This window comes from Saimiri boliviensis, chromosome X, assembly GCF_048565385.1.
Source record: "Saimiri boliviensis isolate mSaiBol1 chromosome X, mSaiBol1.pri, whole genome shotgun sequence".
NCBI lineage: Eukaryota > Metazoa > Chordata > Mammalia > Primates > Cebidae > Saimiri > Saimiri boliviensis.
Window position 1 is genome coordinate 57,486,577 of NC_133470.1, and position 25,704 is coordinate 57,512,280.

Genomic DNA, 25,704 nt, shown 5'->3' on the forward strand with positions numbered 1-25,704 from the left:
TTTTCCCAAATGGCTATCAAGGTGATCCAACAGCCTTTGTAAATAATACATCATTTCCCCACTGCTCTGAAATGCCACCTTTATCAGATATGAAATTTCTGAGTTCAATCTATTTCCAGACTTTCTAGTCTGTTCCATTGTTTTTAGAATCATGCATCAGTATCACACTGCTTTAACTATTGTAGCTTAATAACATGCTGTATTTTAATATCTGATGGGATTAATTTCCCCTAATTACTCCATTTACTAATTTCTCTGAGTTTTCATGCTTGCCTGCTTTTACATACAACTTCTAGAATACATTTGTCTAGTTAACAAAAAATCGTATCTTTATTTGCACTGAGTTTAATATATTCTAATAAATTTACTTCAATTGATATTTTATGTGATTTTTCTATCCAAGAATACCTGAGACTACCTAAGTCTTCTCTTATGTTCCTAAGCAATATTTTTTCTTCACATAGAACTTACATATTTTTTGTATTTATTTATTTATATTTATTTTTTCTTGAGACTAAGTCTCGCTCTGTTGCCCAGAATAGAATGCAGTGGCACGATCTCAGCTCACTGCCATCTCTGCCTCCCGGGTTCAAGCAATTCTCCTGCCTTAGCCTCCCGAGTGGCTAGGACTACAGGCACGTGCCACCACACCCAGCTAATTTTTGTATTTTTAATAGAGACAGGATTTCACCATGCTGACCAGGCTTATTTCAAATTCTGGACCTCAAGCTATTCACCCACCTCAGCCTCCTAAAGTGCTGGGATTACAGGAATGAGCCACCCTGCCCGACATTATCTATCTATCTATCTATCTATCTATCTATCTATTGAGATAGATTCTTTCTCTGTTGCCCAGGCTGGAGTACAGTGGTGCCATCTCAGCTCACTGCAACCTCCACCTTCCATACTCAAGCGATTCTCATGCCGCAGCCTCCTAAGTAACTGGGATTACAGGCATGCAACACCACGCCCAGCTAATTTTCTGTATTTTTGGTAGATGTTGGCCAGGCTGGTCTCGAACTCCAGACTTCAAGCGATCCACCCACCTCAGCCTCCCAAAGTGGTGGGATTACAGATGTAAGACACCACATGTTGTTTTGTTTTGTTTTTTTAAGAAAGGGTCTTGTTCTGTTGCTTGGGCTGGAGTGCAACAAAACAAGACCCTTTCTCAAAAAAACAAAACAAGTGATGCAATTTTAGCTTGTTGCAACCTCCAACTGCTGAGCTCAATCAATCCTCCTGCCCTCGCCGCCCACCTGAGATTACAGGCACACAACACCATGCCCAACTAATTTTCTTTTTTGTAGAAATGAGGTCTTGCTCTATTATCCAGGATGGTCACAAACTCCTGGGCTCAAGCAGTCCTCTTACCTTGGCCACCCAAAGTGATGTGATTATAGGTGTCAGCCACCTCGCCCAGCCATTAAGTTTAAGTATTTTCTCTTATCTGTTGTTATTAAATTGAAAATTTCCTTCCATTATGTATTCTGATTGTTACTTGTTTATATGAAGGAAATTGATTTCAGGATGCCTAAGGAATCTAAGATCCTTCGTTGAAGGTATATCCGGGAGTCATACCAATAGATTACTCGCAGTGGAGGCTGGCTGGTGGAACCCTCAAACATTCCTCCCTGAAACAGAACAAGGCAGGACTTCCTTGTATAGCCAATAAGGATCAAGGCTGTGGATCAGGCATGGTGGCTCATGCCTGTAATCCCGGCACTTCGGGAGGCTTAGGTGGGAGGACTGCTTCAGCCCAAGAGTTTGAGACTAGCCTAGGAAACATAATGAAACTCTGTCCCTACCAAAAAAATAAAAATAAAAATAGCCTGGCATGGTGGCACACGCCTGTGGTCCCAGCTACTTGGAAGGCTGACATGAGAGGGTCACTTGAGCCCAAGAGTTGAGATGCTGCAGAGAGCTACGGTTGTGCCGCTGCTCTCAAAAAAATAAAAATAAAAGGTTGTGGAGGCTAGATGAATCTAAATGCCTCTCCCTGTGTTTAACAGCAAGAGAATTTGTATGAGGGACAATTAGGAAGTCCTTGACTCTGAATATTAATGAGTTGGCCGGGTGTGGTGGCTCACACCTGTAATCCCAGCACTTTGGGAGGCCAAGGCAGGTGGATCGCCTGAGGTCAGGAGATCAAGACCAGCCTCACCAACATGGTGAAACGACATCTCTACCAAAAATACAAAAATTAGCCAGGCATGGTGGAACGTGCCTGTAATCCCAGCTACCTGGGAGGCTGAAGCAGGAGAATTGCTGGAACTCTGGAGGCAGAGGCTGCAGTGAGTCCAGATCACGCCACTGCACTCCAGCCTGGGCTACAAAGCAAGACTCTGTCTCAAAAAACAGAAATACTAATGAGTATCCTGCTCTCACAGGATGAGCTCTTGATGAGTAGTAAGTAGCTGGAAGTTTACCCAATACGCCTCTCCCATCCCAGGGGAGCTTGCCCCCAGGGGCATGGGACTCTCCCAGGACGGAGGAGCACACAGAAATTGCAAATACCTGCTGTCTTGAGGTTAATCTTCTCTGGGTGGCTAGAGAAAACTACCTCCTGATAGCAAGCTGCTCTTGCCTTCAAGCAACACTAGGACTGCTTAGCAGGAGCTGTGCTGGAAGACCCTCCACCCTCTAGCACAGTTCACCCAGATTTCTTTAATCTTCTCTCAGCCTGTAACGGAAGTTCTATTTAGATAAAATCATAGCAACTGTTAAAGACTTTTTCCTTTGGTTGTTTTTTCCATTGTTCCTTCTAACTTCTAATTGGCTATAAACCAGGAACCACAGGGGCTTGCTAAAGGATTCCCAGAGTTAAAAAACAGGCCTGCTCAGTGCCCTAGTCTTCTTAGAGAAGACCGTTGTATTTCTCAATCACAACTCTGCAAGTTTCCTAGGTAGCTGAATTCATTTCCATACTGCAGAGTCTCCAGACTCTGTTTCTGTTGGCCTTTTATATTCTTTTTGTGTGTGTGTAGTCAGTTAGGTTGATTCTTTTCTTTTCTTCTTTTGAGATGGAGTCTCACTCTGTTGCCCCGCTGGAGTGTGGTGGCGTGATCTCGGTTCACTGCAACCTCTGCCTCCCGGGTTCAAGTGATTCTTCTGCCTCAGCCTCCCGCGTAGCTGGGATTACAGGCACCCACCAGTATGCCCAACTAATTTTTGTATTTCTAGTAGAGACACGTTGGCCAGGCTGGTCTCAAACTCCTGATCTCAAGTGATCCACTCACCTCGCCCTCCCAAAGTGCTGGGATTACAGGTGTGAGTGAGCCTCCACATCCGGCCATAGGTTAACCCTTTCTTACTTCCCTGGGCTTTTTTCCCTTATTGCCACAGTCTTCCTTTTAGCACTGGCAGGTGTAACCCTGTTCTTCATCACTTTTTCTTTTTCTCAGATTAGGCTTCTCCCATTCTCCTTTGACAAAAATATGATTTAATGATCTTGCTTGGGGTGTGGGGGCTGCCAGGAGAGACTGAGCGCCAGCCCTAGGACCAGCTGTTTCCTGACCAGAGCATCGGTAGAAAAACTGCCAGACTAGGGGCACAAAGTGCTATGAAAAAACAGAAGCTCTTTGATCTTATGTAGTCTCTGGCCTTTTTTTCTCCTCCACCTCCATTTACTAGCTCATTATTTGCTAGTATTTTGGGAAGACACGTTTATGCTTGCTTATGACTACATGTGTATGTACTTTCCTCAGCTTGTGCCCTTTCCAATGGTAGAAAGGCTCACCTAAATGACCCCTTTCTTCTGCAGTGCCCCACTGCTTGCATGTTTTGGTTTTTCATCTGTTGCTCCGTTAATTGTTTTCAGCTGCAACTATAATAACCCAGTGGAATAGTTTCCAAAGATTTCAAGCCAACATATTTTTCGTTTGAAATTTTCAAACCCACAAAATGTTCTCCAAACCCCCTCTATGTATTCCACTGCTGTCGTGATGATGCATTCAATGGTGGAAAAGGAACCACATAGAAACACAGGGCTATCAGGTTGATAAAGAAGTCACTTGCTCTGGTCCGCCTGCCTTGAATGAGGATGATATTTATACAATATCACAGAGCTAAGGCCCTAACCTAAAGGCAATGTGCTGCCTTTGACTGGGAATCAGGGAAGGTCCACAATATATATAAAAGCTGGCCAGGCCAGGCGCGGTGGCTCAAGCCTGTAATCCCAGCACTTTGGGAGGCCGAGGCGGGTGGATCACGAGGTCGAGAGATCGAGACCATCCTGGTCAACAAGGTGAAACCCCGTCTCTACTAAAAATACAAAAAGTTCGCTGGGCATGGTGGTGCGTGCCTGTAATCCCAGCTACTGAGGAGGCTGAGGCAGGAGAATTGCCTGAGCCCAGGAGGCGGAGCTTGCGGTGAGCCGAGATCACGCCATTGCACTCCAGCCTGGGTAACAAGAGCGAAACTCCGTCTCAAAAAAAAAAAAAAAAAAAAAAAAAAAAGCTGGCCAGGCACAGTGGCTCACGCCTGTAATTCCAGCACTTTCGGAGGCTGAGGTGGGTGGATTGCAAGGTCAGGAGTTCAAGACCAGCCTGGCCAATATGGTAAAATCTCATCTCTACTAAAAATACAAAACTTAGCCAGGTGCAGTGGTAGGTGCCTGTAATCCCAGCTACTTGAAAGACTGAGGCAGAAGAATTGCTTGAACCTGGGAGGCAGAGGTTGCAGTGAGCTAAGATCTCGCCACTGCACTCCAGCCTGGGCAACAGAGTGAGACTCTGTCCCCACCCAAAAAAAAAACAACAATGTGTATGTGTGTGTGTGTGTGTGTGTGTGTGTGTGTGTAATTTATTTCACATAAATAAAAATATGTAATTATATATGTAATCTATAAAATATGTAATAAAATTATATATATTTTGTGGATATACATAATCTAATATGCCAAATCTCCACAAAACTGATCTTCTCCAGGACTAACCATCTCAAAGAATGGCCCCCACCATCTATCTAGAAACCAGTGAGCCATCCTTGATAGCTCCATCTCCCTCACCTTCCATATCCAATTTATCAAGTCCCATTTATGTAAACTCCTAAATATCCCATTGATGCAGTTCTTTCTCTCCATCTTCACCCTTATTCAAACCATCATCGTCTTCCACATATACTACTGCAACTACCACCTAACCAGTCTCCCTTCACCCATTCTTGCCTGTCTTGAATTCATTCTCTACCGTGCAGCCAGAGTAAGCTCAAATATTAAGCACATCACTTGAATCTTCCTATTTAAAACCATCTCAGGGGCCGGGCATAGTGGCTCATGTCTGTAACCCCAACACTTTGGAAGGCCAAGGCAGGCGGATCACTTGAGGTCAGGAGTTCGAGACCAGCCTAGCCAACATGGTGAAACCCCGTCTCTACTAAAATTTAAAAAAAAAAAAAATTGCTGTGCATGGTGGTGCACACCTGTAATCCCAGCTACTCAGGAGGCTGAGGCAGGTGAAATCACTTGAACCCAGGAGGTGGGTGGTGAAGGTTGCACTGAGCCGAGATGGTGCCACTGCACTCCAGCCTGGGTGACAGAGTGAGACTGTCTCTAAATAAATAAATAAATAAACCCTCTGAGAGGTTCACACTGTATCTCTCTAACATGACCTATGGGCCCTGAGTGACTGGGCAACTACTCCATACCTTCCAACTACATTGGTCTTGTTTTAGTTTCTTTTCTTTTCTTTTTTTTTTCTTTGAGATGGAGTTTTTATCTCGTTGCTCAGGCTGGAGTGCAATGGCACACTCTCAGCTCACTGCAACCTCTGCCTCCCAGATCCAAGCCATTCTCCTGCCTCAGCCTCCCGAGTAGCTGGGATTACAGGCTCTGATTGGTTGGTTTCTGTAACCACTTTCTGCAGCCACTGCTCGGGTCTGCTCCCACACTGTGGAGTGTACTTTTGTTTTCAGTACATCACTGTTTCATTCTTTTGTTGTTTCACTCTTTTTTTGCTTTGTTGGGCGTTGGTTGTGTCCAGTTCTTTGTTCAAATGCCAAGAACCTGGACAACTTGCAGTCACAACCCTCTACCAGTGACATTATGAGCCAGGTACTGTGCTAATCAGCATGAAATATTTTATTAGTCTGTTCTCGCACTGATAGAAAGAAATGCCTGAGACTGAGTAATGTATAAAGAAAAAAGGTTTAATTGGCTCACAGTTCTGCAGGCTGTACAGGAAGCATAGTGGCTTCTGCTTCTAGGGAGGCCTCAGAAAACTTACAGTCATGGAGGAAAGCAAAGGGGAAGCAGGCACATCTTTTTTTTCTTTGTTTCTTTCTCTTTCTTTCTGAGATGGAGTCTCACTCTATTGCCCAGGCTGGAGTGCAGTGGCATGATCTTGGCTCACTGCAACCTCTACCTCCTGTGCTCCAGCAATTCTCCTGCCTCATCCCCCCAAGTAGCTAGGATTACAGGCGTGCGCCCCCACGCCCAGCTAATTTTTCTATTTTTAGTAGAGACAGGGTTTCGCCATGTTGGCCAGGCTGGTCTTGAATTCACAACCTCAAGTGATCTGCCTGCCTCAGCCTCCCATAGGGTGGTATTATAGGTGTGAGCCACCATGCCCAGCCAGGCACATCTTTTCTTGTTGTTGTTGCTATTTTTTCTTTCTGGTACATCTTACATGGCCGGAGCAGGAGCAAGAAGGTAGGGGGAAGTGCCATACACTTTTAAACAATCAGTTCTCAGGAGAGCCCACTATCACAATGACAACACCAAGGGGGATGGTGTTAAACCATGAGAAACCGCTCCCATGATCCTTTTATTTCCCACCAGGCACCACCTTCAACATGGGGGATTACAATTCAACACCTGACTTGGGTGGGGACACAGATCCAAATCATATCAGGTATACAGTGGTAAATCAGAACCAATCCCTCACAAAGGAAGGAAGGGAGATATTCACAATACAGCTAACTTACTAATAAGACACATGGCTACAAATTCAGTGTAAACAACCTGTAAGTGAACATCAGGGAACAAAGGGTTAATTCTAATTGAGAAGACATCCCCAAAGGTCGTGACATTTGGCCGGACCTAGAAAGATTCTAGATAGACTACCAAAATTACAAAGAAAGCTAAATAAAACTCTACTCAATTCCACAAATACTTTCTAAAAGCCTGATACACACAAGGCTTTAAGTTTCAACTTGTACAGTAATACAATTAACACAGGACTGCTAAGAGACAACTCTTATCTTCCAAGAGCAACCAATGTAGCAGTGAAGATGAGTGCATAATACCAAGCATTATACAAACATCAGGAGATGCAGATTGTACCAAGAGAGTTCAAATGAGGAAGAAATCGTATTCAGTTGGGGAGATCTAGGAAGAATGCAAGGAAAAGGTAAGATTTGAGATGGGACTTTCATGATGGGCAGACTTCAACAACCAGATGTATGGGGGCAAGAGCATTGCAGGAAAAAAGAATGACCTGAGCAAAAGAGACCGAGGAGGAATAGAGCTGAGCACAGGTTTGGAGAACAGTGCAGAGTCCAATTTATTTTGATAGCCAAAGATAAGAAGGGAGGTAAGGGGAGATAATGCTGGAAAAAGACAGTTGGGCCCATAATCTGGAAAACCTTGGAAGGTCAGGCTGAGCACTCTTCTCTTGAGGAAGCTGGCAGTATAGGAAGTCACTGAAGGTTTCTGAACAGGAAGTGGCATGATGAGGGCTTTGGTTTGGAACAGTTTATCTGAAATCGGTGTGAGATGAAATGAAAGAGAAAGGGATAGATGTTGGGGACTAGTGTTTTCTCAGGCAAAAAGTGACAAATGTTTGAAATGTAGCAGCGAGAAGGGCCAAGAGAAAGGTGAAGGCAAACGGAAAAGACACAGCTGGAGGTGAATCTACCAGACTTAGGCATTTATTGGATGCATGGGTCATGACAGAAGAAAGAAAGAAGAGGACAAAGAGAGAAATAAAAGAAAATAGTCTGTCTTTGAAGTTTCAGTTCTGGTCAACTGGCAGCCTACACATACCATGACCAAAATAAGGAAGTCAGTAGGATGTGGGGAAAATGCTTAGCTGGATTTTGACTTAAAGTGAAGACAAGGCCGGGCGCGGTGGCTCACGCCTGTAATCCCAGCACTTTGGGAGGCCGAGGCGGGTGGATCACGAGGTCAAGAGATCGAGACCATCCTGGTCAACATGGTGAAACCCCGTCTCTACTAAAAAAAATCAGCTGGGCATGGTGGCGCGTGCCTGTAATCCCAGCTACTCAGGAGGCCGAGGCAGGAGAATTGCCTGAACCCGGGAGGCGGAGGTTGCGGTGAGCCGAGATCGCGCCATTGCACTCCAGCCTGGGTAACAAGAGTGAAACTCCGTCTCAAAAAAAATAAATAAATAAATAAAAAATAAAGTGAAGACAAAGTAAATAATGCCTAATCTCAGTACGAATTGAATCATTAAACCCTAAGGATAAAGAAATCTTATTGCACATTTTATGTTGATGGGCCACATGATCTGTTCTCTTCAAACAGCCCAGTTAGAGTTATAGGTAGTGCTATATCAAGAACCAGAAACCAAAAAAATAGGTCCCGAAAACATCTTCAGAGGAGTGCTTATCAGGTCAGGTTTGCAAATGACTCTAGGCATTGACATAATGAGGAGAGTCAAGACAGGTTCCACATATGGCCAATAGTTTTTAAACTCTGGGAGTCAACTAAACTCTAGGGAGATAATCCTCTTTCTCTCTGAGAAAAACAAACATATGCACATATTCACACATTAAAAGATAAAACTGGGGGAGAAGTTTTCACAGAACTAATAGAGAGGTGTAACTGTACAGGGGTATCTGAAGTAAAGACTGAACATTTTGACAGCCTGCCTAGAAAGAATGACAGTGTCCTAAAAGACAACACTGCACAAATGGGTGAGGTGGAAGATGACGAAGAAAGCCAAGCCAAAGACGGAGAATTAAGATACAGTCCTAGCTGCCAATGTCCCTGTGTGTTAAGTAGGAAAAGCAGCACAGCTGCCAAATGTTTCAAGTCTACAGACTCCAGCAAGACACTTGATTTAGGAATCTACAGTTTCGGGAGTTTGTCTTGGAAGCTTTCATTAACACTAGCCTCAGAGCCCAGATACAGAACCGGTGTCAAATGCCTTTAACTTTAAGTGGAATCGAATGTTGAGATGATCCCTAGGAAGGAAAAATGGCACCAAATACATTTAAAAACCGAATCCACAAAACTCAACTCAGGGAGACACAACTCCTGGCAGGAAGCATTCCTAGAGAGAAGGGTAGTGTTTATTACAACTGAAAGATAAAAATCACATGCTTTCCTTTTTGGAATTGCTACTCTCCCCTACAGATCAGCAATTTTTTAAGCATGCGAAAGCGTGTTTTCTTTTTGAAGGTGTTGATGTTGAAATGATAGCTGCTTTCAATTTGCAGAAATCTAAGCAGGGGGTCAGTGTTCAGCAACTAAATCAAAGAGCAATTGTGCCTTTCGACTTTAGAAAATAAACTTCCCTATTACAGACCTACTGCTGTAGAAGACTCACAGAGCCATGCCAATTGGCTGCTTCCTCAAATGTGCCTTGTGTACGATACTGGAATCAAGAGAACAAGGCAAAAGGGCAATGGTGAGTCTAAACAGAGGCAGCATTCTGAACTCAGGTACTGCACAAGATACACTGCTTGAAAGAGGGGGCATTTCTTGAGCAAAGGAAACAGTCGTACCATCTATACTCAGAAAAATACTCAGAGTAAAGTGCCACAGTCATGTCTGAGGAGCTCCAAAGGGGCGGCACAACCAGAAGCATAAGATCAGAGGAAATGAGATGCTGAGCAGAGTCAGGAGACCTAGGTTGAAGTCTCAGTTTTACCTTACCGCCGGGTAACTTTGTATATACATAAGTCATTCAGTTTCTTTATCTGCACAATAGGCTTAATGATAACAACTCTGCCTATTTCAAAGAATTGGGGTGAGATGCCAAAATGATGCAGCCATTATGGAAAACAGTATGGTGATTCCTAAAACCTTTTAAATAGAATTATCATATAATCCAGCAATCCCACTTCTGGGTACACACCCAAAGGAATTCAAAGCAGGATCTCATAGACGTATTTGCACATTCATGTTCACTGCAGGATTATTCACAATAGACAAGAGGTGGAAACCACCCAAATGTTCATTAGTGGGTGAAAGGATAAAAAAAAATGTAGTATATACATACAAAGGAATAATTATGCAGCCTTAAAAAGGAATGAAATTCTGACACATTTGGGGAGGAGAATAGAAACTTAAAAAGGAATAAACCAAAAAAAGAAAGGAAAAAAAAAGAAGTTCTGACACATGGTTCAACGTGAAAGAACCGTGAGAATGTCAAGCAAAATAAGCTAGTATAAGGCAGTCACAAAAGACAAATACTGTATGATTCCACTCATATGAAGCAACAAAAGTTGTCAAAATCATAGAAAAAGAAAATAAAGGCCGGGCGTGGTGGCTCATGCCTGTAATCCAAGCACTTTGGAGGTCAAGGTGGGCGGATCACCTGAGGTCGGCAGTTCAAGACCAGCCTGACAAAATGATGAAACCCCATCTTTAAAAGAAAAGAAAAGAAAAGAAAAAGGTAGTTGGGGCAGGGAGGAGGAATTAGCATTTAGTGGATATAGAGTTTCAATGTTGCAAGATGAAAACACGCTAGTGATCTGTTGCACAACAATGTGAATCTACTTGACACTACTAAACTGTACATTTTTAAATGGTTCAGATAGTAAATTTAATGTTGTGTTTTTTCACCACAATTTTAAAAAAAGAATTGGTATGTGATACAAACATTATCATAAGAGTGATGCACATTTGAAATAATAATGTCCTACATCAGGTACAGCATTTGCTTGTCCATCAATTCCCCTAGCCCGCTCATTACAGTCTTTTGGTTTGTTTGTTTGAGACAGGGTCTCACTCTATTGCCCAGGCTGGAATGAAGTGGTGTGATCAGAGCTCGCTACAGTTGTGAATGCCTGGGCTCAGGTGATCCTCCTGCCTCGGCCTCCCATACAGGTACATGCCACCACACCTGGCTAATTTTTTTAAAAAAATTTTAGAGCCAAGGTCTCAGTAGTAGAAACCCTGTCTCTACTAAAAATACAAAAATTACCCAGGCATAGTGACACATCCTTGTAGTCCCAGCTACTTGAGAGGCTGAGGCAGGAGAATCGCTTGAACCTGGGAGGCAGAGGTTGCAGTGAGCCAAGATCACACCACTCCACTCCAGGCTGGGTGACAGAGTAAGACTCCATCTTTAAAAAAAAAAAAATTCCTGACGTTAATAGTTGTACTATGCAAATGTAATAAATATCTTTATTCTTGGGAAATACACACTAAAAGATTTAAGGGAAAGTGTTGTAATGTATGTCGCCCAGGCTGGCCTCCAACTTCTAGGCTCAACCGATCCTCTCCCCTTGACCTCCCAATGCCTTGTCATTATAGGCATGAGCCACATGCCCGACCCATTATAGTCTTTGGGGTGATTTTCTTTCTTCCCTGCTTGGCACAGCCACACTGCTGCATTACAGCTCAGACCAGACCTGTGCATATCTGGGATTTCCTAAATTTCAGCAGAAAAGCTTGGAGGGGCCCAAATCTTCACGCTGTTGGAAGCAGAAGCTGCTGCAGAATAAAGGATCTCTATCTTTATCAGGTCTAAGTGGTAGATAAGTTTTCACAAAAAATGCAAGCAACCTGAGGTGACTGAAAAGGAGAGTATCCACATTCCCATTTTTTAACGTCTAATTTATTTTATGTACATCTGTCACCCAAGAGATGTTTTCTAAACTTTTGGGACATAACGGGCTAAAAAAAGCAACAAGATATTACATAAAAGGCAATTAGGCTGGGTGTAGTGGCTCACACCTATAATCCCAGCACTTAGGAAGCTGGAGCAGGTGGGTCGCTTGAGGCCAGGAGTTCAAGACCAGCCTGGCCAACATGGTGGAAACCTCGTCTCTACTAAAATACAAAAAAATAGGCAGGTGTGGTGGCGCATGCCTGTAATTCCAGCTACTCAGGAGGCTAAGACACAAGAATTGCTTGAACCTAGGAGGCAGAGGCTACAGTGAGCTGAGATCACGCCAACTGCACTCCAGCCTGGTTGACAGAGCAAGAATGTCTTTTAAAAAAAAAAAAAAGCAATACTCCAGTGATAACTAAATGCAATTCAGAATCCTGGACTTGTTTCCTGGGCCAGAAAATAAAATAGATATTATTGGGACAATTAGTTAAATTTTAATATAGACTTTAGATTAGATAACAGTATTACATCTGTGTTAAATTTCCTGACTTTGAGGCTGGGCACGGTGGCTCACACCTGTAATCCCCACACTTTGAAAGGCCAAGGCAGGTGGATCATCTGAGGTCAGGAGTTCAAGACCAGCCTGGCCAACATGGTGAAACTCTGTTTCTACTAAAAATACAAAAATTAGCCAGGCATGGTGACACGTGCCTATAATCCCAGCTACTTGAGAGGCTGAGGCAGGAGAATCACTTCAACCTGGGAGGCAGAGGTTGCAGTGAGCCAAGATCGCTCCACTGCACTCTAGCCTAGGCGACAAAGTAAGACCCCGTCTCCAAAAAAAAAAATTCCTGATGTTAATAGTTGTACTATACAGATGTAATAAACATCATTATTCTCCCACACATTGGGGAAAAAAATCCTTATTCTTAGGAAATACATGCTGAAGGATTTAAGGGAAAGTGTAGTAATATATGCAATTTATTCTGAAATGATCCAGAAAAAATAATATGTAAGTAATCAGAGACAGAATAAGACAAATGTAGCCAAATATTAAAAAAAAAAAAATCAGTGAATCTAAATGAAGGATAAACTGAGGTTCTTTGTACTATTTTCATAACTTCCCTATAACTTTGAAATTATTTCAAAATAAAATGGTTTCTTAAATAGGTAATGGGTCCAGGCACGGTGGCTCACACCTGTAATCCCAGCACTTTGGGAGGCCAAGGCAGATGAATTACCTGAGGTCAGGAGCTCAAGATCAGCCTGACCAACATGGTGAAACCCCCGTCTCTACTAAAAATACAAAAACTAGCTAGGGGTAGTGGTGTGTACCTGTAATCTCATCTACTCAGGAGGCTGAGGCAGGAGAATCACTTGAACCTGGGAGGCAGAGGTTGCAGTGAGCCCAGATTGTGCCATTGCACTCCAGCTTGGCCAACAAGAACAAAACTCTCTACCAAGCAAATGGAGAGCAAAAAAAGGCAGGAGTTGCAATTCTCATCTCTGATAAAATACACTTTAAAGCAACAAAGATCAAAAGAGACAAAGAAGGACATTACATAATGGTAAAAGGATCAATGCAACAAGAAGAGCTAACGATCCTAAATATATACGCACCCAATACAGGAGCACCCAGATACATAAGGCAAGTTCTTAATGACTTACAAAGAGACTTAGACTCCCACACAATAATACTGGGAGACTTTAACACCCCATTGTCAATATTAGACAGATCAACCAGACAGAAAATCAACAAGGATATCCAGGACCTGAATACAGACCTGGAACAAGCAAACCTAATAGACATTTACAGAACGCTCCACCCCAAATCCACAGAATACACATTCTTCTCAGCACCACATCACACCTACTCTAAAATTGACCACATAATTGGCAATAAATCACTCCTCAACAAATGCAAAAGAACAGAAATCATAACAAACAGTCTCTCAGACCACAGTGCAATCGAGTTAGAACTCAGAATACAGAAACTAACTCAGAACCGCACAGCTTCATGGAAACTGAACAACTTGCTCTTGAATGTCGACTGGATAAACAATGAAATGAAGGCAGAAATAAAGATGTTCTTCGAAACCAACGAGAACGAAGACACAACATACCAGAATCTCTGGGACACATTTAAAGCAGTCTCCAGAGGAAAATATATAGCAATGAGTGCCCACATGAGAAGAAAGGAGAGATCTAAAATTGACACCCTATCATCAAAATTGAAAGAGCTAGAGGAGCAAGATCCAAAAAACTCAAAACCTAGCAGAAGACAGGAAATAACTAAGATCAGAGCAGAACTGAAGGAAATAGAGACACAAAAAACTCTTCAAAAAAATCAATAAATCCAGGAGCTGGTTTTTTGAAAAGATCAACAAAATAGACAGACCACTAGCCAGATTAATAAAAAAGAAAAGAGAGAATAACCAAATTGATGCAATAAAAAACGATAAAGGTGATATCACCACAGATTCCACAGAAATCCAAACCATCATCAGAGATTATTACAAACAACTCTATGCACGTAAACTAGTAAACCTGGAAGAAACGGATAAATTCCTGGACACCTGCAACCTCCCAAGCCTAAACCTGGAAGAAGCCGAAACCCTGAATAGACCAATAACATGGTCTGAAGTCGAGGCAGCAATAAAGAGCCTACCACCCAAAAAAAGCCCAGGTCCAGATGGGTTCACAGCTGAATTCTACCAGACATACAAGGAGGAGCTGATACCATTCCTTCTGAAACTATTCCAGACAATCCAAAAAGAGGGAATCCTTCCCAAATCATTTTACGAGACAAACATCATACTGATACCAAAACCCGGCAGAGATTCAACAAGAAAAGAAAATTTCAGGCCAATATCCATGATGAACATAGATGCAAAAATTTTCAATAAAATACTGGCAAACCGATTTCAACAGCATATCAAAAAGCTCATCCACCATGATCAAGTAGGATTCATCCCGGGGATGCAAGGCTGGTTCAACACACGCAAGTCCATAAACGTAATCCACCACATAAACAGAACCAAAGACAAAAACCACATGATTATCTCGATTGATGCAGAGAAGGTTTTTGACAAAATTCAACAACCCTTTATGCTAAAAACTCTCAATAAACTAGGTATTAACGGAACGTATCTCAAAACAATAAAAGCTATTTACGACAAACCAACAGCCAATATCATACTGAATGGGCAAAAACTGGAAGCATTCCCTTTGAAATCTGGCACTAGACAAGGATGCCCTCTCTCACCACTCCTATTCAATATAGTACTGGAAGTTTTAGCCAGAGCAATCAGGCAAGAAAAAGAAATAAAGGGTATCCAAATTGGAAAGGAGGAAATCAAATTGTCTCTATTTGCAGAAGACATGATTGTATATCTGGAAGACCCCATCATCTCAGCCCAAAATCTCCTGAAACTGATAAACAACTTCAGCAAAGTCTCAGGATACAAAATCAACGTGCAAAAATCACAAGCATTCCTATACACCAGTAATAGACTTCAAGAGAGCTAAATCAAGAACGAACTGCCATTCACAATTGCTACAAAGAGAATAAAGTACCTAGGAATACAACTAACAAGGAACGTAAAGGACCTCTTCAAGGGGAACTACAAGTCATTGCTCAATGAAATAAGAGAGGATACAAACAGATGGAGAAACATCCCATGTTCATGGTTAGGAAGAATCAACATCGTGAAAATGGCCATACTGCCCAAAGTAATTTACAGATTCAACGCTATTCCCATCAAGCTACCAATGACCTTCTTCACAGAACTGGAAAAAAACACCTTAAACTTCATATGGAACCAAAAGAGAGCCCGCATAGCCAAGTCAATTCTAAGCAAAAAGAACAAAGCAGGAGGCATCACACTACCGGCTTCAAACTATACTACAAGGCTACAGTAATTAAAACAGCATGGTACTGGTACCAAAACAGAGATATAGACCAATGGAACAGAACAGAGGCCTCAGAGGAAATACAACATACCCACAACCATCTGATCTTCGACAAACCTGACAAAAACAAGCAATGGGGAAAGGACTCCCTGTTTAATAAATGGTGTTGGGAAAACTGGCTAGCCATGTGCAGAAAGCAGAAACAGGACCCCTTCCTGACACCTTACACCAAAATTAACTCCAGATGGATTAAAGACTTAAACATCAGACCTAATACCATAAAAACCTTAGAAGAAAATCTAGGCAAAACCATTCAGGACATAGGTGTAGGCAAGGACTTCATGACCAAAACGCCAAAAGCAATGGCAACAAAAGCCAAAATAGACAAATGGGACCTAATCAAACTCCACAGCTTCTGCACGGCAAAGGAAACAGTCAGTAGAGTGAATCGGCAACCAACAGAATGGGAAAAAATTTTTGCAGTCTACCCATCTGACAAGGGGCTGATATCCAGAATTTACAAAGAACTAAAGCAGATCTACAAGAAAAAAGCAAACAAGCCCATTCAAAAATGGGCAAAGGATATGAACAGATACTTTACAAAAGCAGACATACAGGAGGCCAACAAACATATGAAAAAATGCTCATCATCACTGGTCATCAGAGAAATGCAAATCAAAACCACATTGAGATACCATCTCACACCAGTTAGAATGGCGATCATTAAAAAATTGGGGCCGGGCGCGGTGGCTCAAGCCTGTAATCCCAGCACTTTGGGAGGCCGAGGCGGGTGGATCACGAGGTCGAGAGATCGAGACCATCCTGGTCAACATGGTGAATCCCCATCTCTACTAAAAATACAAAAAATTAGCTGGGCATGGTGGCGCGTGCCTGTAATCCCAGCTACTCAGGAGGCTGAGGCAGGAGAATTGCCTGAACCCAGGAGGCGGAGGTTGCGGTGAGCCGAGATCGCGCCATTGCACTCCAGCCTGGGTAACAAGAGCGAAACTCCGTCTCAAAAAAAAAAAAAAAAATCGGGAAACAACAGATGCTGGAGAGGATGTGGAGAAATAGGAACACTTTTACACTGTTGGTGGGAATGTAAATTAATTCAACCATTGTGGAAGACAGTGTGGCGATTCCTCAAGGACCTAAAAATAGAAATCCCATTTTACCCAGCAATCCCATTACTGGGTATATATCCAAAGGATTATAAATCATTCTACTACAAGGACACATGCACACGAATGTTCAATGCAGCACTGTTTACAATAGCAAAGACCTGGAACCAACCCAAATGCCCAACGATGATAGACTGGATAGGGAAAATGTGGTACATATACACCATGGAATATTATGCAGCCATCAAAAACGATGAGTTCACGTCCTTTGTAGGGACATGGATGAACCTGGAAACCATTATTCTCAGCAAACTGACACAGGAGCAGAAAATCAACACCGTATATTCTCGCTCATAGGCGGGTGTTGAACAATGAGAACACATGGACACAGGGAGGGGAGCACTACACACTGGGGTCCGTTGGGGGGAAATGGGGGAGGGGCGGGGGGGTGGGAAAAGATAGCATGGGGAGAAATGACAGATACAGGTGAGGGGACGCAAGGAAGCAAAGCACACTGCCATGTGTGTACCTATGCAACAATCTTGCATGTTCATCACATGTACCCCAAAACCTAAAATGCAATAAAAAAATAAAAATTAAAATTAAAATTAAAAAAAAAAAAAAAGAACAAAACTCTCTCTGAAAATAAATAAATACAGACACAAAATAAAATAAAGTAGTTAATGGTCCAGAAATCAACAGACCTGGGTTCTAGCCATCATGTGTCCATTGGACAGTTCACTTGGTATCTTTCAGTTCAATATACTCATATGATAAAATAGGGATAATGATGCTTATATGTTCTTTTTTAGAGAATTGTTCCAAAATACAAGGCGTAATGATGATACCTACATAGAAGACTTAGAGAAAACAAAAGCTTTAGAGTCAAAGACCAATATTTAAATACATTGCTCTACCACTTTTATGAATATGTTGATCCTGTCTTAAGCCTCAGTATTTCCATCTGTAAAATGGGGGCATCAATGTACCTCAATGGATCATTATGGCAGTAAAATGAAACAATGCCTACTGGAAAGCCCTATTCAATTTATAGCATGGTAACATATCAGAATAAATAAGATGCATATATTCCTCTCCAAATGATGCCACAAATTTGGCATAAACATACCTTGTCAGTATCCTCTACTATAAATTAGATATAACAATACAAAATTATCCAACCAGAAAAAATAACAAAAATACCTTCTCAAGATAATGGTCAAAATATTAATTCAATAATGTCTTGTTTATTGAGCATTATCAGCTAATAATCCATTATCGTAAGTTAATTTTCAATTTAAATAAAGCTTATCCCTTCACACATTGAGAACGTCTGTAATTTAACCGTTTTAATGGAAATCTAAGCTAACAATTTCCTGCATTCTTTGTTGTTGTTGTTCAGAGAGAGGGTCTCGCTATGCTACCCAGGCTGGACTTGAACTCCTGGACATAAGCAACCCTCCTGCCTCAGCCTCCTGAGCAACTGTGACTACAATCACATGCCATCATGCCCAACTTTCTGTTTTCTTATAAGGTTTTTAGATGACTCAGCTTTATCATTGTGACACCATCAGTCAATCGGAGGCTGTCACATATTCAAAGAATGCTCAGGTACATAGGACTACTGAACTCTACATAAAATAAACACAAAGCACAATGCTTTATAGACCTTATATCTGTTTTCCCAAATATTTTCAGGCTCCCCCAATACATACACACACTTCAATTCCATTGTCATTCTTTTTCATATCAAAATTCTGGTTCTAGACTCCTCGTCACTTCATCTCCAGATCCCTAGTTTCTACTTGTAAATTTCTAAGGGGTAGAAACCACATCAGAATTTAAATGAAGAGCCAATAAACTCAGGACAACATTCTCTCCCATGGAATAGTGCACACCAAAAACCACTTTAGCTATTCAGAGACCTTTTTTGGAGAGGTCAGCCTCTAGATTCCCGGCTTTATTCTGGATATTGAGATTATTAGAAAACTGACCTTCAAATATCCAGTAGTATTAATATAATGAGGCAATAGCAGTGACAAGATTCTAATTGACATGCATGTTAAATTACTTATTCTACTTAGCAACTGGGCCAGGCATGGTGGTTCATGCCTGTAATTCCAGCACTTTGAGAGGCTGAGGTGGACGGTGAGGCCAAGAATTTGAGGCCAGCCCGGCCAACATGGCAAACCCTATCTCTACTAAAAATATAAAACTTAGCCAGGCGGGGTGCATGCCTGTAATCCTAGCTACTCAGGAGGCTGAGGCAGAAGAATCACTTGAACCTGGGAAGCGGAGGTTGCAGTGAGCCAAGATCACGCTACTGCACTCCAGCGTGGGCAACAGAGCGAGACTCTGTCTCAAAAAAAGATAATAATAATTAGCAACTAATCAATGGGCTTGCAAATAAAAAATTAAGTCAGAAAAGCAAAATTGCTTGATACCACCTATAGTCTTTAAGTCTCAATCAACATTTCCTATAGGCATATAGCACTTAATAAGAAAGAACTTTCATTTCCATGATCTCACTTGATTCTCAGAATAATCTTATGAGGTGAACAGGGTAGGTGTTCTTGATTCCATTTCACATATAGGAAAACTGAGGCACAAAAAGATGAACACTGTACCTAAGATTACATGGTTAGCAAAGATTTAAGACTTACAATCCTAATTCTATAAACCCTAGGCCAGTGCTTTTCTGCTTGGCCACATTGACTCTCATGAACACACTCTGGAGAACATTTTATTGGCTGCAGTCTTGGAGAGGAGGAGTTGTGAACTTTTTCCAAAACACACAGGCCCAACAATAAGGTGATTATCAGTACATAGGGGGTTACAAACTTTGCAGACCAAAATCTCTTTTACAGGCTTCAGCAATGCCCTAGAATGCTGAGGACGATGTTCAGAATGTCATAAGACAGCAGGATATGATCCAGAAAGAGGACAAGAAACTCTCCAAGCAAAGAATATGTTTTTAAATGAGGGTGCTAACAGAAAAATTACAATTCTTTTGTATGCAAATACGAGGAATGAGGGCTGAGGGCTGAAAATACAAAAAAAATTTTTTTTTTTTTTTTTTTTTTGAGACACAGTCTTACTCTGTCACCAGGCACCAGGCTGGAGTGCAGTGGCGCGATCTCAGCTCACTGCAACCTCTGCCTCCCAGGTTCAAGCAATTCTCCTGCCTCAGCATCACAAATAGCTGGAACTACAGGTGCACGCCACCACACCCAGCTAATTTTTTGTACTTTTTAGTAAAGACGGGGTTTCACCAGTTGGCCTGGATGGTCTCGATCTCTTGACCTTGTGATCCGCCCACCTCGGCCTCCCAAAGTGCTGGGATTACAGGCGTGAGCCACCATGCCCGGCCGAAAATACATATTTTTAAAATCACACAACATAAGGATATGTGAATACACTTTCTTTTTCAACAAAGTCTAAAAAACCAGAACTTGAAACTTCCTCTTGAAGTTTCTAAGAATCATTTTTAGGACAAATCAAAGAATGTATTATTTTCATGAGTAGACTCAGGAAACTCCTTTATGTGGGTTAGAATTATAAACAGGTATAAGAAGGAGGTAGAAAAACTAATTATGAGGTCAAGACATTGAGAAATTTGGACTTCAAGAATATCTAATTACTGTGTTAAGTAGTTTCAACTTTCTCATCAACTATCTCCTAATGTCACTGTCCAAAACCAAACCCCTGGCTGAATGAATCATGTGTTTGAATCAAAATAGCAAAACCAGTATTTTTATGACTCTGTTCATGCTAATATTATGGATCCTGAAGAAAACTTTTAAATTATTTATCAAGTTCTTCAAAAAATTAAAAATACAATTGCTATATCATTACAGCAATTATGCTACTGGGTATATCTCAGTCCATTTCTGATGCTATGACAAATTATCACAGACTGAGTAATTTATAAAGAACAGAAATTGGCCGGGCGCGGTGGCTCAAGCCTGTAATCCCAGCACTTTGAGAGGCCGAGGCGGGTGGATCACGAGGTCGAGAGATCGAGACCAACCTGGTCAACATGGTGAAACCCCGTCTCTACTAAAAATACAAAAATTAGCTGGGCATGGTGGTGCGTGCCTATAATCCCAGCTACTCAGGAGGCTGAGGCAGGAGAATTGCCTGAACCCAGGAGGCGGAGGTTGCGGTGAGCCGAGATCGCGCCATTGCACTCCAGCCTGGGTAACAAGAGCGAAACTCCGTCTCAAAAAAAAAAAAAAAAAAAAAGAACAGAAATTTATCTCTCACAGTTCTAGAGGCTGGGAAATCTAAGTCCAAGGTGCCAGCAAATTAGGTGCCTGGTGAGGGTCCAGGCTCTGCTTCCAAGATGGCACTGCCTCCATAGGGGAGGGATGCCATGTTCTCACATGGCAGAAGGCTGAAGAACAAAAAACAAAAAACAAAAAGGTGGGATGCAGTGGTTCACACCTGTAATCCCAGCTATTCAGGAGGCTGAGGCAGGAGAATCACTTGAACCTAGGATACAGAGGTTGCAGTGAGCCAAGACAGCACCACTGTACTTCAGCCTGGATGACAGAGTGAGACTCTGTTTCAAAAAATAAAAATGTGGGAGGCACAAACTTCTTTCACCAAACCCTTTTATAAGGGTATTAATCCATTCATGAGAACAGAAGCCTCATTACTAAACATCTCCCAAAAGGCTATACTTCCTGATACTGTTGCATTGGAGATTCAGTTTCCAATACATGCATTTGGGGATATATATTCAGGCCATAGCAGGGTATACACCCAAGAGTTTAAAGCAGGGTCTCAAAGAGGTATTTGTACACTCATATTCATAGCAGCATTGTTCACTATAGCCAAAAGGTGGAAGCAACCTAAGTGTCCACCAGCAGGTGAATGGAGCCAGGCGTGGTGGCTCATGCCTGTAATCCCAAGCACTTTGAGAGGCCAAGGCGAGCAGATCACTTGAGGTCAGCAGTTTGAGACCAGCCTGGCCAACCTGATGAAACCCCATCTCTACTAAAACACAAAAATTAGCCGTGTGTGGTGATGCACACCTGTAATCCCAGCTACTCGGAAAGCTGATGCAGGAGGAGAATCGCTTGAACCCAGGAAGCAGAGGTTGCAGTGAGCTGAGATGGCACCACTGTACTCTAACCTAGGTGACAAAGTGAGCCTCTGTCTTAAAAAAAAAAAAAAAAAAAAAACAGGTGAATGGATAAACAAAATGTATACGCACATAATGTAATATTATTTCAGCTGTAAAAAGGAATGAAATTCTGACACGTTAAAAGATGGATGTGGCCGGGCGCGGTGGCTCAAGCCTGTAATCCCAGCACTTTGGGAGGCCGAGGCGGGTGGATCACAAGGTCAAGAGATCGAGACCAGCCTGGTCAACATGGTGAAACCCCGTCTCTACTAAAAATACAAAAAATTAGCTGGGCATGGTGGCGTGTGCCTGTAATCCCAGCTACTCAGGAGGCTGAGGCAAGAGAATTGCTTGAACCCAGGAGGCGGAGGTTGCGGTGAGCCGAGATCGTGCCATTGCACTCCAGCCTGGGTTAACAAGAGCGAAACTCCGTCTCAAAAAAAAAAAAAAAAAAAAGATGGATGTATCAAGGGCTAAGGGAAAACTCCCTCCATTCTCAGTGGTTCTCTGAAAAATCAACTGAAAAATAGCAAGTTAATAGTAGAAAAGGCATACAATTTATTAATGTACATAGAAATCATAGAAAATATAAGAACTCCAAGAAAGGCAATGTGGCTGGTGCTTTCATTTTATTTTTTTTTTAACTTTTAGGTTCAGGGATACATGTTCAGGTTTATTATATAGGTAAATTGCATGTCACGGGGGTTTGATGTACAGATTATTTTGTCCCCCAGATAACAAGCATAGTATGATAGGTAGTTTTTCAACCCTCACCCAAAAATTTCCCAATAACGGGATTGCTGGGTCGAATGGTAGTTCTATTCTAAGTTCTTTGAGAAATCTCCAAACTGCTTTCCAAAGTGGCTGAACTAATTCACATTCCCACCAACACCGTATAACTGATCCCTTTTCTCCACAACCTTGCCAGCATCTGTTATTTTTTGACTTTTTAGTAATAGCCATTTTGACTGGGTTAGATGATATCTCATTGTGGCTTTGATTTACATGTATTCAATAACCAGCGATGCTGAGCATTTTTTCATGTGCTTTTTGGCCCCGTATATGTCTTCTTTTGAAGTGTCTGTTCATGTCCTTTACCCACTTATTAATAAGGTTATTGGTTTCTCATTTGTTAATTTGTGTAACTGCCTTATAGATTCTGGATATTAGCCCTTTGTTGGATGTGTAGTCTGCAAATATTTTCTCCCATTCTATAGCTGGTTTACTCTGTTGATAGTTTTATTTGCTGCACAGCAGCTCTTTAGCTTAATTAGGTCCCATTTGTCAATTTTTTGTTTTGTTGCAATTGCTTTTAGTGTCTTTGTCATAAAGTCTATGCCTGCTCCTATGTCCAGAATGGTATTTTCCTAGGTTTTCTTTCAGAGTTTGCATAGGTTGATGCTTTTATACCATCTTGAGGTTACAGAAAGAATGGGAGCTCCCTCCAGGCATGGCCAAAAACAGGTTATGGTAGAAAATCAGGTTATGGTAGCAGGACAGGCTTTGGGAGAGAGAGAAGAGGAAGCCTGGTGAGCAGAAGTGATCTTGTTACGTACATAAAACTTCACAGGCAGCAGCCCTCAGAGGGAATAGATGGTGAAAGTTTATTCAGACCTTTATAGGTTTCAGACTCTCCGTTACTACCTTTCCTAGATGTGGACAAGAGAGGGTCTCAGAGAAAACCTGGCTACATCAGTGCAGATTTTCCCTACACCTGCAAATCTCCCCCAAAAGACAGCTTTGCAGGGATACCTCTGTTTACTGCTGCTCTGAACAGCCATCTTAAAATATGTCAAAGAAGTATATTTTCAGGTGAAATATTTTGGTTTCCTTCAGATGAACCTTAAGAACATTATGCTAAGTGAAATAAACCAGTCACAACAGGCCAAAAACTGTCAATTTCGCTTACATGAGGTACTTCTACTCATAGAGTAGTCAAATTCATAGAGACAGAAAGTAGAACTATGGTTGCCAGGGGATAAAGGCAGCTGAAACTGGGGAGTTAAAGTTTAAAGTGTATAGTCTTAATTTTGCAGCACGGTAAGAGTTCTGCAGATGGGTGGTGGGGATGGTTATACCACAATATGAATGTACTTAATCTCACTTAAAATGATTAAGATGTTACACTTAAAAATGATTAAAATGGTATCTTTGGCCGGGCACGGTGGCTCAAGCCTGTAATTCCAGCACTTTGGGAGGCCGAGGCGGGTGGATCATGACGTCAAGAGATGGAGACCATCTTGGTCAACATGGTGAAACCCCGTCTCTACTAAAAATACAAAAAATTAGCTGGGCATGGTGGCGCGTGCCTGTAATCCCAGCTACTCAGGAGGCTGAGGCAGGAGAATTGCTTGAACCCAGGAGGCGGAGGTTGCGGTGAGCCAAGATCGCGCCATTGCACTCCAGCCCGGGTAACAAGAGTGAAACTCCGTCTCAAAAAAAAAAAAAAAAAAATGGTACCTTTATGTTATGTATATTTCATCACAATTTAAAACAATTAAAAATTATTTATCAGATTCTATTAAACATATGGTTTTTCCTGCCCTCATAAGGGTTGAGAATGAGAAAGTCTATTTATAAACTGAGATGAACTTGGCCTAAAATGGTACATAAAAAGAAAGACACTAGGCCCATCTCAGGTATATACTTGGGACCTCAAAAGGGAAGAATGCAACTGAATATGGTTTTTCATGTGAAACTGTTTATTTTGTTGTTAAATAGTAATCTTTAGAGTATTTCTTCATTTTTATCAGTTTCAGAAGCATTCCGAAAATACTCCAGATGTCAGATGAGAAATTCGAATTCCTGGGTCCCATTTCCACATTGGCCAAGGCTCCCTACAATCACAAAAAGCTGCCGCAGTGACTCAAAGCAAGGCAGAAAGCAAAGGGAGAAGAAAGACAAACAAGTAAAACAGCCTGCCATCGAATGTGAAATTCCTCCTCTCCAGCTTGTTCAGGCCCCGTATGCAACAGATCCTGTTTATATATTTCTTCTGGGGTTTCTAAATTACTTCTGTAACAACTAGGACATAGTGAGAAGTTCAAAAAGAGGCCAACTTCCTAGAGACAGAGAATGTCTGTATATTCTGTGAGATGATGTCTACACAGATGTCCATTAATGTACATTAGCTCTCCCCTGCAGCTTAGTCTATCAGAATAACCAACACCAAGGTATACAAAACCAATTCTCAGGGGAAGGTGGGCAGATTCAAAGATATGGTGCTGGAAAAGAAGACATCCCTCTACACCCACACCCACATGTTACTGTTACTGTGCTTTTCTTCCAAGCCAACCGCATCTGCCTATAAAATCCATGCCGTGACCACCTATTCTTCCCCACATCCCCACCCAGGCCCCTTTGTTCAACCTCAGCTCAGACGAAACATGCAAAAAAAAGTTAGCTCTATCTGTTGCAATTCCAACAACTAAGAAATTCTAAATAGGGCGGGTGCAGTGGCTCACGTCTGTAATCCCAGAACTTTGGGAAGACAAGGCAGGAGGATCACTTGAACCCAGGAGTTCAAGACTAGCCTGAGCAATATAATAAGACCCCATCTCTACAAAAATCAAACAAAAAAAAAAAAGAAAAAGAAAAAGAAGGCCGGGCGCGGTGGCTCAAGCCTGTAATCCCAGCACTTTGGGAGGCCGAGGCGGGTAGATCACGAGGTCGAAAGATCGAGACCATCCTGGTTAACATGGTGAAACCCCGTCTCTACTAAAAATACAATAAAACTAGCTGGGCATGGTGGCGCGTGCCTGTAATCCCAGATACTTAGGAGGCTGAGGCAGGAGAA

At 42.0% G+C, this 25,704-nt stretch overlaps 1 protein-coding gene across 3 annotated transcripts in view; it reads right to left on the reverse strand.

Moving 5' to 3' along the window:
- Positions 1 to 25,704, reverse strand: part of OPHN1 (oligophrenin 1) — a 391,423-nt gene that overhangs the window by 341,715 nt on the left and 24,004 nt on the right. The gene's annotated exons all lie outside the window — the stretch shown is intronic.